The following is an 11,098-nucleotide window of genomic DNA, read 5'->3' as shown; positions in this document are numbered from 1 at the left end:
CACGCGGCGACGTCTGTCCTCTGCTCCCGGCTCACACGCGGGGCTGGGCAGGAGGGAGGCCGTGCAGGGGAATCAGCTGGCGTGACTCCCCACCCCCCACAACCCCCCGATCTGTCCAGCCACCCCCTGAGCTGTCAGAACAGAACCCCAGCCCCACGCCACGAGCAAGTCCTCCCTGCGGAGAGCGTCCAAGCGCCCCTCAGAAGGCCAAGTGCCAGCTCTCGGGAGCCCCTTCGACGACAGTGACCGGAGCGAGCACTGGGCTTGGAGCAGCGCGCTCATCAAGACTCTGGACTCTACTACCCTTCAGCTGCGCAATTGCACAAGAGTCCTTGTCTCAAAACAAACAACTAAAAAAAAAAAAAAATGTGGGGATGAGAACACTGATCTTCCCTACCTCTGAGTGTTGTCAGCCTGGAGCAAGACTATATGCAAACACGCTTCCTTCTGTGCCAAGTTCTAAACAAATGACACATATTCCTACCTATCCAGACCGCGGGACGTGTGGCGACGCTTTGCCACAAACAGGCTCAGAGACCGCCTGTGTTTTCACCAACTCTGACGTTTTCTTCAAGCCCCATCTCTTCCACAAAGACTTTGACTTGGTCTCAGGCACCTCGCTGACGGGGTTTACAAGCTGGGGCTCATTTTTCACAGTGTAAGGGTGTCACACAAACGTCACCCCCACCCCCACCCCCTCCTCTGGCCACCGCCTCTCCGTGCACCTTTAACCACTCCAGGAAACCCAGACGATCCTTCCCAGACCTCCCCCCCAACCCCCCGGCCTCGAACCCACCAAGACAACCCAGCAGCCAAATGGGCTTGACAATCAGCGTTGCTGAGGGTCCTTCCCGGTGCCAAGCCCTGTGCTGGCTCCTGGGAAAAGTCCTTGACTTGCTTGTGGCTTCCCAGAGGGGTTACGGACGGTGAGCCCACGGACCTGTTCACCCAAACTGGAACTCTCCTGAGAGCAGAGGTGGACTATTAATAAGCACATTGGGAAAACCCGTGTAAATTGGGGGACTGTCTTGGGCCAATCGGGAGGTGTGGTCTCACATTTTCTAGATCCTGGGGGGAGAAGGGAGAAGCCAGGTGAGCTCTGAAAACTGGGTGCCCAAAGGGCTAGCAGGAGCCAATCCCTCTGTCACTGTGGCAGGAACTGGGAGAAATGGAAATGCTCATCCTCTAAGTGGGTTCCAGTCCCACCCGGGAGGGATGCCTCCACCACCACCCCCCCAGCTGCCCCCTCCCCCCTGCCATGCACAGCTGAGCACCTGGCACATGAACAGGCCGTCGGCGTTGGCTGGCCCCAGCTCCAGGGAAGAGACCAATCTCAAGGAGAGACACAGTCCCAGATTCCCCGAGAGGTCCCAGCCCCAGCCTTTATGATTATGATTCTAACTGGCATGTGTGTGGTAACCAGGCCTCCTGAGCACATTCTCATGCATTTTCTCTTTTGATCTGAAGCAGATAACGCAGACGGGAGCATGCATCCCATAGGCCACCCTGTTGAACAGTACACTGGCTGAGCAAGAACAAAGACTGTAAATGAAGAAGGATGTTTGCACTACGCTTCCCGCTTGCCTGCAAACAGGAAGCTTTGGAGGCCTACTCTGGCGAGATCCCCACCTCTTGCTTACCCCAAAGTGACATGGCCTAAGAGGCTTTCCTTTTATTGCTTTTTTTTTGTTTGTTTAATGGGGCAAATCTCTTCTGATACACTTTTTTTTTTTTTTTTGGTGTCATTTTGCTGCAGCGAGAGGGAGCCACGTCTGTTCTGATGGCTCCGGGGGGACATGAGTGGGTGGCAGATGCTGGTCCCCTTTCCCTCTTACCTGACTCGTGACCTCTGCAGATTCCACCTGGTATAAACACCTGGAGGGAGAAGCTGCCACTGGCGGGTGGGGGGAAGGCCAGCAGTTGACCCATCAAGACAGCTAGGCATGCTCCTGGGGCTAGTGACTTGGAAGAGGTCAGAGGTGGCAGGCTGTTGAAGCATGTTTCCCTGAAGACAACAGGGATTGCAAAATGGCCAAACTGACTTGTCTCAGGGATGGTCTTCATCAATCCCAAAAAGGACTGGAGAAGAGCTCTCTTGCTGACGGAGGAGGACCAGGGACCAGCCAGCTAGGAAACCCAGGGGCGGAATATGGCTGGGCATAGATAGGAACGGGATTGGGGACGTGTGTCTGGAAGCCGCAGGTGAGATGTGGTCCAGACCGGCCTCAGGAATTTTTATTCTATAGCCTCAGAAGCCTCTGGGTCTTCCAGGCTCCTGTTCTTAAAATGCAAAGGCTGGGGGCACCTGAGTGGTTCAGGGGTTGAGTGTCTGCCTTTGGCTCAGGTCATGATCTCGGGATCCTGGGATCGAGTCCTACATGGGGCTCTCTGCAGGGATCCTGCATCACCCCCTGCCTAGGTCTCTGCCTCTCTCTCTGTGTCTCTCATGAATAAATAAATAAATAAAATCTTTTTAAAAAATGCAAAGGCAGGCAAGGGAGTAATGCTCTGAGCAGTGAGAGTTCTTCAGAGAAACAGAAGCAATAATGGGATATGTACGTATATATGTATGCTTGTGTGTGTGTCTTTATATACATATATATGCCTAATGTTCTCAGGGGCAATTGTACCCCAAGAACATGGCAAAGAACATCTGAGCAAATTCAGAAAGTAGGAAAGAAAGAAAGAAAGAAAGAAAGAAGAAAGGAAGGAAGGAAGGAAGGAAGGAAGGAAGGAAGGAAGGAAGGAGAAAGAAAAAGGAAAAGAAAGAAAGAAAGAAGAAGGAAGAAAGAAAGAAAGAAAGAAAGAAAGAAAGAAAGAAAGAAAGAAAGAAAGAAAGAAAGAGAAAGAAAAAGAAAGAAAGAAAAAAGAAAGAAAGAAAAAAGAAAGAAAAAAAGAAAGTGATAGGTAGATAAAAATCTGTAATTAAATATATCAAATAGAATATAAAATTATATAACCCAACATGAGGGGATATGTGATCCATGTGTTTTAAGATCTGGGTTTTCCTCTTTCATTTCTTAATCGTGGTTCTCTTTGGACACTTGCTGAAAACCTCTGGCAAAACCATATGCTTTGAATTTGGCAATTGCTACTGAGAACAGTCTGAAGACTGTATATACTTGTCTCCATATCTGAAGATAATAAAGTGGAAGAGCCACCCTGGAGAAAGACAAGACTGGGGTGAAGGGAACGGGAGACCTGCAGGGGGAATCCAAATGCCAAAACGCAGGAAAGGATGCTCTGTCTCCCAGGAATCACAGAGATGATCACTTCAAAAAGTACTGTGAGGAAGAGGTCCTCTCGCACTGTCGATGCGGCTTTTTCTTGGAGGTCGGTTGGGCAGATCTACCAAGTCTGACTTATATTCTTCAACCTAATTCTATGTATAATTATCTATCCCTAGGGAATACCCACCTTTGGGGGCCTCTGTGTTAGAATGCTTACTGCAATCTATTGTGGCTACCAGAGAAACCACAAAAAGCTTATACATCCACAAAATGGCTAAATAAATTATCATATACCCAGGTGATGGAATTTTACGCAGCAGTTAAAGAACGGGGGGCCATATACATTGATAGGGAGAACGGTGGCACGATGCCTACGGCATGAGCCAAAGTTCTATTTTACAAGCTCTGTATTTGCACGTGTGTGTGTATGTGTGTGCATACAAAATTATCTGGGAAACGAACTAGGGGTGGTGGAAGGGGAGGAGGGCGGGGGGTGGGGGTGAATGGGTGACGGGCACTGAGGGGGGCACTTGACGGGATGAGCACTGGGTGTTATGCTGTATGTTGGCAAATTGAACACCAATAAAAAATAAATTTATTATTAAAAAATAAATTAAAAAGAATTGAAAAAAAAGAGAGACTAGGCAAAGTGCATTGGGATGGGGGAAGGGGGTGATGGCACAAGAGGGTACTGAATTATTCTCCCTACACGCACTTGTATCGTTTTATTTGTTCACAACCAGAATGCAGTCCCACACGGCCTGTATAATTTCAATGACAGTAAGAATAGCAACAACAGTATTAATAAAAGGCAAAACCAGAAGAGAGTCATTAGCCTTTTGCTAATCACTGTGATTGTCTCCCTGTTGTCCACCCTCCCTGCTCCCCAGACTCTCCTGGGCGAGGCTCTCTGAGGCTTAGCTTACTCTCAAGGAATGTGAAAGCAAAAGGGATCCGTAAATGCCACTGCAATTTCTAAACTCTTCCCTCAAACTTCCAGTTATGGCATCGGTCAGGGGCTCGGCAGGAAATGATGACACACTCAGATGAGGTCATTGGAGGTGAGTTAGGAGGAAGGTTGTTTTATAGGGTGCAGGCAGGTGTAGAGAAATCACGAGGGGCGGTACCATCCGTAGCAGCTCAGCTGATGCCGGTGAGCGCACACCTCCCGGGGGGATAGAATGGGGTGGTGAGCACCCCGGCTTCACCGTCCTCCCTCTCTCCCATCTTCCTCCAGAACTCACCGTGGACCAGAGCCGATGTCCGGGAGCCTTTGGATGCAGCTCATGAGGGTTAGTCTCCTGGGGCCCAGAGCGGGGGACGCCGGGTGGAGAGGGACAAACGAGGGAAATCCACACGCACAGTTGTCCACTCAGATGCGGAAGATGCGCACGGTCACCACTGGACTTTGAGCTCCGGCATCACAAGACCGCTTGGACATGCGAGACTCGCTGCCACTAACTGGTGATGTGCCCTTGGGCGCCCTCCTACCCCAGTCCCGCCGAGCGCCCCTCATTTCTTAATCCGTAAGATGAGGGTGTTGAGTGGATCTAATTATTTCCTAGGTGCCTTCCAGCTCTAACTTCCATGACCGTGAGTCTATAGTTTTGCCTGGGCCCTGAGCCCTTTCCATGGCCGGTAAGTACTGGTGACAACTGTCACCTCGTTGGCAGCGGGGAAGCGGCCAGCTCTGGAGGACTGTGGCAGGCCGGGAGTCCATAGGGATATTTGCACACCCACGGCCTGTCTGCGCTCCAGGACTGTAAGTGGACCCCACACTAGCGAGCCCACGGGCAGGCTTACGGCTTCACCACGCTCAGACAAGGGGCAGGTGATCGGGTAAAGCTAAAAACAGGTAACAGATTTTCACCCACTCCAGGGCCACTTTTCTCCTCTATGGACTGCTCAGCCCCCACCCGCTGAGTCAGAATAAAGATAGTTCAATTCCCGAGGGACGTTGCCAAGAACCCTCGTTCCTCAACCAAAGACTCACATCTGAGGAATGTGATGCATGGTACACCTTTTTATTTGGACCCCTCACAACCCAAACAGAAGGATGGTCTAGTACCCAGGTGACCCCATTGTGGTTTGGCCCTGCCCCTCTCCTCCCTCAAGCAAGGAGCCATTCTTTTGAAATCCAGGTACTTCTTTACCTCTCTAGAGCGTAAGGGCTCTCAGCAGTGACCTTGAACCAAGAACACACAAAAGCTGAGAAGTCAGCTGACTTCAGAAGTGTACAGGACCCAGCTTCATGCCTCGAAGAAGCTGCAGCGGTGATCACAAATGCTTCCTCCATGACTTAAACAAAAATAAAAAAATAAAAAACCTCGCTCCCACCACCCTTCCTGCAGACTTTTGGCTTCAATAGACGGTGAGTTCACTGAAAGGCAAGGATTTTACTGTGCATTTCCTTCTCCACTGTCATAGCTGTACTTCTGTTAGATGGGCACCCGTAACAAGGAGAGATGGGAGGGTGCCCATCAGCTGAAGAGATTGATACTGAACGAGGAAACTTGCCTTTTGAGCAAGAGACTCTCAGCTTATGAAATAAGTCCCCAGCAATGCAGGGCATTGCAAGGGATTGAGTCACACCATGCCAGGGCCTGTGCCAAGATGAGATACTCAGTTACCCGTCTTCCCAGGTATTCGAGCTAAGAAAGAAAAGAGAGAAAGGTCTGAGTAATTCTTTCTCGGCATTTGGTTGATTTTCGTTTTCAGGGGTTATCCGGGTGCCCCCGTGAGGTCTCAGCATTCAACGCTCAGGATCACAGAGATGAGAGCTGTCCTCTCGTCTGCGGACGTCCTAGGAGAAAGAGAAGGGAACGGGCCGTATCGGTCACGAATAGACTGGCCCAAGGGCTTCATAAACATCATTGCATCTTTTTTTAAAAAGATTTTATTTATTTATTCATAGACACAGAGAGAGAGAGAGAGAGAGAGAGAGAGAGGCAGAAGGAGAAGCAGGCTCCATGCAGGGAGCCCGACATGAGACTCGATCCCGGGACTCCAGGGTCATGCCCTGGGCCGAAGGCAGATGCTCAACCGCTAAGCCACCCGGGCTGCCCCATCATTGCATCTTATCTTCACAATTGTTATGCCCATTTAAAGATGGTGACGTGGAGACATTCCCTGGGAAGGGAAATCGATTTCCCCAGGATCGCCGCTAACTGGCGAGGCCACTATCCAAACCTGAGTCCCTCTCACATTGGAGCCCTGGCCCCATCCACCTCAGCAGGCTACCTACATGTGGATTTGGGGGAACGAAATCCGGATCTCACAGCTTTTGAGGTCCCAAGATGGTGTCACGTGGTTTACTTCTGCTCCATGGGCCTTACCATGTTGTCCATTGTCCACGCTGCCCGGCACCAGGGGGTCTGGCCACTGCAAAGGAAAGACTCGCTAATGGGAGGCATGGAGAGCTGCTGAGAGGTGACACCAAATGCTCAGCTCTCTGGGCTGGGCCGGCCTGAACTGAGCAGAATGGGGAGGCGGGGAGCTTCAGGTGAGGCTGGAGAGCAACCGGGCTCTGAGCTGGACAAGCTCCCCAAAGCAGGTAGCTGGCATAATGTTCTAGAAGTCTTAACTGACGCTCGTGCTCCCACTTCTCCATCCAGCGTGGCCTCGCGCTCCTGGGCCTCTCCTGGGCCCGCGGGGGAGGCCCTACTGAGTCGGCTGCATGGGGGGAGGGACAGCACAGCAAAATCAAAGTAATCCATTCCAGCTTGAGTTTCGAAGGTGGCTTTGGAAATGTATGGCATGGGGATCCCTGGGGGTGGCTCAGCGGTTTAGTGCCTTCCTTTGGCCCAAGGTGTGATCCTGGAGACCTGGGATCGAGTCCCACCACCCTTCCTGCAGACTTTTGGCTTCAATAGACGGTGCATGGAGCCTGCTTCTCCCTCTGCCTGTGTCTCTGCCTCTCTCTCTCTCTCTCTTTCTCTCTCTTTCTCTCTCTCTATGTCTATCACGAATAAATAAATAAAATCTTAAAAAAAAAAAAAAGGAAATGTATGGCAAACACCACACATTTGGGAGAACCCAGGATGGGGAAGAGCCAAGAAGCTCACGGATAGAAACTAAGAGAGAGAGTCCCCATGTTGCGGGGTGGGGGTGGGGGTGGGGGTTGGACAATCTGGGAACAGGGTCAGGGGTGCTTCCAAGGCTTCTTGAAGTAGTAGCTGGAAGCATGTGGCCCTGGAGGGTCTCTGGTGGGGAACAAGAGGTGACTCAGAGGTGACTGGTGTGGACTGATGGCCAGGGACCTCGTGACTAGCTGATGGAGGTGTCGGAGGAGGCCAGTGTGGACGATGACGCAGACACAGCCTGTTGCCGAGCGCCCCTCATGCCACCATGCTCTGTTAACGCCCCCATGCCCTAAAGTCGATGCCGCCCCATGGAAAACGGGGCAGTGGTGGTGCTGACACGTCCTGGTAAAATGCAGTTGTAAGAGAGTCAAGTTGTAGTCCTTGCATTTCCTTTTTTTTTTTTAAGATTTTATTTATTTAATTCATGAGAGACACACACACAGAGAGAGAGAGAGAGAGGCAGAGACAGGCAGAGGGAGAAGCAGGTTCCATGCAGGGAGCCCGACGTGGGACTCGATCCCAGGACTCCAGGGTCACGCCCTGAGCTGAAGGCAGACGCTCAACCCCTGAGCCACCCAGGCGCCCCTAGTTCTTGCAGTTGTGACTGTGTAAACAGAGGCTCGCATCTGTTCCCCGAGCCAGGCATCTCTCCAGGACAGACCCCCGTGCCCCTCGTCACCCCTCCTCACCCTGAACTGAGTTTCTACCCTCTGCTTCCTACCCCAAGGCCCCAGAGAACCTGCCCCACGGGCACCTCTGCCACCCAGGAAGATTCCTGAGTGTCACACTGCACCACATTCGTGTAGGGTGCTGCACACTGGGACCTGAACTTTGGGCTTGGAGGTGTCCCCCCCTCACCGCCTCCGGCCAAGGACAGCAATGCTGGTGACAAGTCCATCCCAACCCCATCCACGGGCAGGGGAAAATATTGAGGAAGGAGAAAAGCTGAACAAGAAAAGGACAATCTCCACCCCCCACCCCCACCCCGTGCCCCGCAGTCTCGGGAACACCGTATCTCAGGTTTGTTTGGCCACCCAAGGTGCCAGCCCCTGCCAGACCAGATAACCGTTCCGGTTTGACAGGCACCCAGGGCCCCCTGGTATGTGCCTCTGGGCCACCCCATAGTTCTGTTTTCCTTCTCCCCTGGGATCCCTGGGCTGCTGTTCCCTGCCCCTCCTCACCCCTGACTTCCAACGCAGGCTCAGGAGATGTCACCCCGCCCTGCAAGAGGCCACCCTACAAGAGGCAAGCGGCGGGACGCCCCAACATCAGGAAAGTTGTTTTAGGCTTTTCTAGACCTTAGAAGCCTTGCAGGGTGAGAAAGAGCCCGACATACCTCGGAGCGCTAGTTCTCGGCCCACCCCAGACATGCGCATCTGTCTTTCCCCAGTCCCGTGTGAGCACCTGTCGGGCACCAGGCTCTGTTCTGGGGGGTGGGGAGCAGCCACAAGAAAGATCTACGAGGGGATCCCTGGGTGGCTCCGCGGTTGAACGCCGGCCTTCGGCTCAGGGCCTAATCCTGGGGTCCCGGGATCGAGTCCTGCATCGGGCTCCCTGCATGGAGCCCGCTCCTCCCTCTGCCTGTGTCTCTGCCTCTCTCTCTCTCTCTCTCTCTGTCTCTCATGAATAAATAAATAAAATATTTTTTAAAAAATAAGGAAAGGTCTACAAGATCCCTGCTCTTGGAGAACGTACATTCTGACCAGGCAGGGAGGGCACGGAGACGCGCCACTCGGATTCCCCTTCAAGAAAGGGCGCGTTGCCTTGGCCGAGGAGCTCGACTGGCTCGCGGCCCCCCTCCCCGGCCACTGGTATCTCCAAGGTCCCCTCCGGCTTCCCAGCTGAGGTCACGCTCTTCTTGGGGAAGCCCCTGGCCCATGCCTAACCAAGGCAGCGGGCCAAGAGCCAAGCCATTTCCACCCACGGGGGATTTCTCCAACGGGGCAGTCTCTGCTCCGGAGGCTCCTCGTGAGACTTTTCAGGTCTTCACATTCTCAGGGCCCCTCCTGCCCAAGCCTGCTCTTCCCACCTTTTGCTTTTATGGCTGTTACTCCCCAGGAAACCCTGACTCCATCTCAGCATCTCCGGAGCACCCTATCCACAAAGCACAGAGACGAACAGCTGCTCCGGAAAGAGGCGAGGGCGATATGATGAGCACAGCTGGTTTGGCCAAAGAGGACAACGTCAGCTAGATGTCAAGTGCCCCCACCTTCTCTGAGCAGGTGACATTGGAGCGGAGTTGGAAGGAGGAGAGGGAGTCAGCGGTGCCCCGAGGACCAGGGAGAGGGTTCCAGGTGGTGCGGAGAGGAAGAAGCGCCTCGGTGGCCGAGAGCGGCGATCGTGGCTGGGGCACAGCAGCCAGGTGACGGGAGAGCCACAGGCCGTGAGCCAGCGAGGCTCGTGGCATCTCAAGCACCACCGAGGGGCCCAGAATTCCCTTCTCTGTAGCACTGGGTGCTGGCCGCCCTGCCCTGGGTGCAGCGTGGTCCCCTGGACAAACCCAAATGTGATGAAACCGTGGAACATGGCAGTAACTTGTCATTGCAACACTACTCGGGGCATGTTACCCAAAGCTGCCCCCGCCATCTGGGCTGCGCCCTGAGTGAGACAGGCCTGGAGCAGTGGCCAACTGTGGCCACTTGGAAAACCATGCTGGAATTCGAGAGGCTGCAAGCCGTGTTGCTATGTCAGTACCTGCTCTAATTTGTTTTCGAAAGTGAATCACTCGCAGACCTCAGGATGTTATTCATAGCCACTCATCCGTTCCCCTCCTCATGAGTGACGGTGACACACTCGCATGTCACTTCTCCCTGGATTAGAGCTGCTTCCCTGGAGGTGGGGTCGCGGGGCAGGATTTTCTGGAACAACGAACAGTGCCTCCCTCCTCCGGGACCCCTGGGTCTTGGCAGAGAGCCTTTCCCTGAAATCGGTGGGAATCTCCAAAGAGAGGTGATTTTGTGCCCCTGGGAACATTTGGCCACGTCTGGGGACATGGCTGGTTCCTACGAGTGAGGGGGAGTGCTAGCGGCATCTGATGGGTCGAGGCCAAACATCCTGCAGAGCGCAGGCCAGCCTCCGCTACCCAGGACGGTGGCCCCCCAGGTCGGTAGTGCCGGGGTCCGGGAGGAAGTCCGCCTGGGAGCAGGGCTTGTCCAGCTGTGCTTCCCAGCCCAGCAGTTCCACCTTTACCGGGGAACGCGTTAGAAAGGGGCGCCTGGGTGGCTCAGCGGTTGAGTATCTGCTTTTGGCCCAGGGCGTGATCCTGGAGACCCGGGATCGAGTTCCGCATCGGGCTCCCTGCATGGAGCCTGCTTCTCCCTCTGCCTGTGTCTCTGCCTCTCTCTCTCTCTCTGTATCTCATGAACAAATAAATAAAATCTTAAGAAAAAAAAAAAAGCAAATCCCCAGCCTGGGTCGGTGGGGAGCCCACCCCCAGATTTCCTGAATTTTCTTCCTCAACTATTTCCTTCTATGCAGTGATCCCAGTGGGCACCTGGGAACCACAGGACCATCTCAGGCAGGTGCCTTCGGCGGAGAGCTGGCCGCAGCGGTTGATGAACACAACCAGCGGGCATCCTGCCGTCTAATCCTGCGATTGCAAAGCACCAGGTCTGAACGCTTGCGCTGTCTTTTTACTGTAGTTAAAATACCAAGAAAAGATTTCCTTCAAAGAGAGAGCCTAACCTTTAAGATGGCAGTCTCTCCCGCACTGGCGGTCTTCCAGCCTGGCCGGTAGGGCCAAGTGGGGTGCAGACCCGGCCGGAGGGAGAGGATTGGGCGGGATGA

At 53.5% G+C, this 11,098-nt stretch overlaps 1 long non-coding RNA gene across 3 annotated transcripts; it reads left to right on the top strand.

The window, feature by feature from the left end:
* Positions 1 to 4,307: 4,307 nt before the first annotated feature.
* LOC118355765 (uncharacterized) lies at positions 4,308 to 6,912 on the top strand. 3 transcript variants are annotated; one of them, XR_007412827.1, is made up of 3 exons: positions 4,308 to 4,383; positions 4,468 to 4,522; positions 4,607 to 6,912. It is a non-coding gene; the product is annotated as an uncharacterized LOC118355765 (long non-coding RNA). The 3 variants fall into 3 exon arrangements; XR_007412829.1 differs by having other exon boundaries at positions 4,336 to 4,383; positions 4,595 to 6,912; XR_007412828.1 differs by lacking the exon at positions 4,308 to 4,383 and having other exon boundaries at positions 4,390 to 4,522; positions 4,607 to 4,694; positions 4,796 to 6,912.
* The last annotated feature ends 4,186 nt before the right edge of the window (positions 6,913 to 11,098 follow it).

The sequence above is a fragment of the Canis lupus genome, chromosome 9 (assembly GCF_003254725.2).
Source record: "Canis lupus dingo isolate Sandy chromosome 9, ASM325472v2, whole genome shotgun sequence".
Classification (NCBI taxonomy): Eukaryota; Metazoa; Chordata; class Mammalia; order Carnivora; family Canidae; genus Canis; species Canis lupus.
The sequence above is the reverse complement of the archived record's forward strand: the minus strand, read 5'-3'. Positions and strand labels throughout refer to the sequence as shown.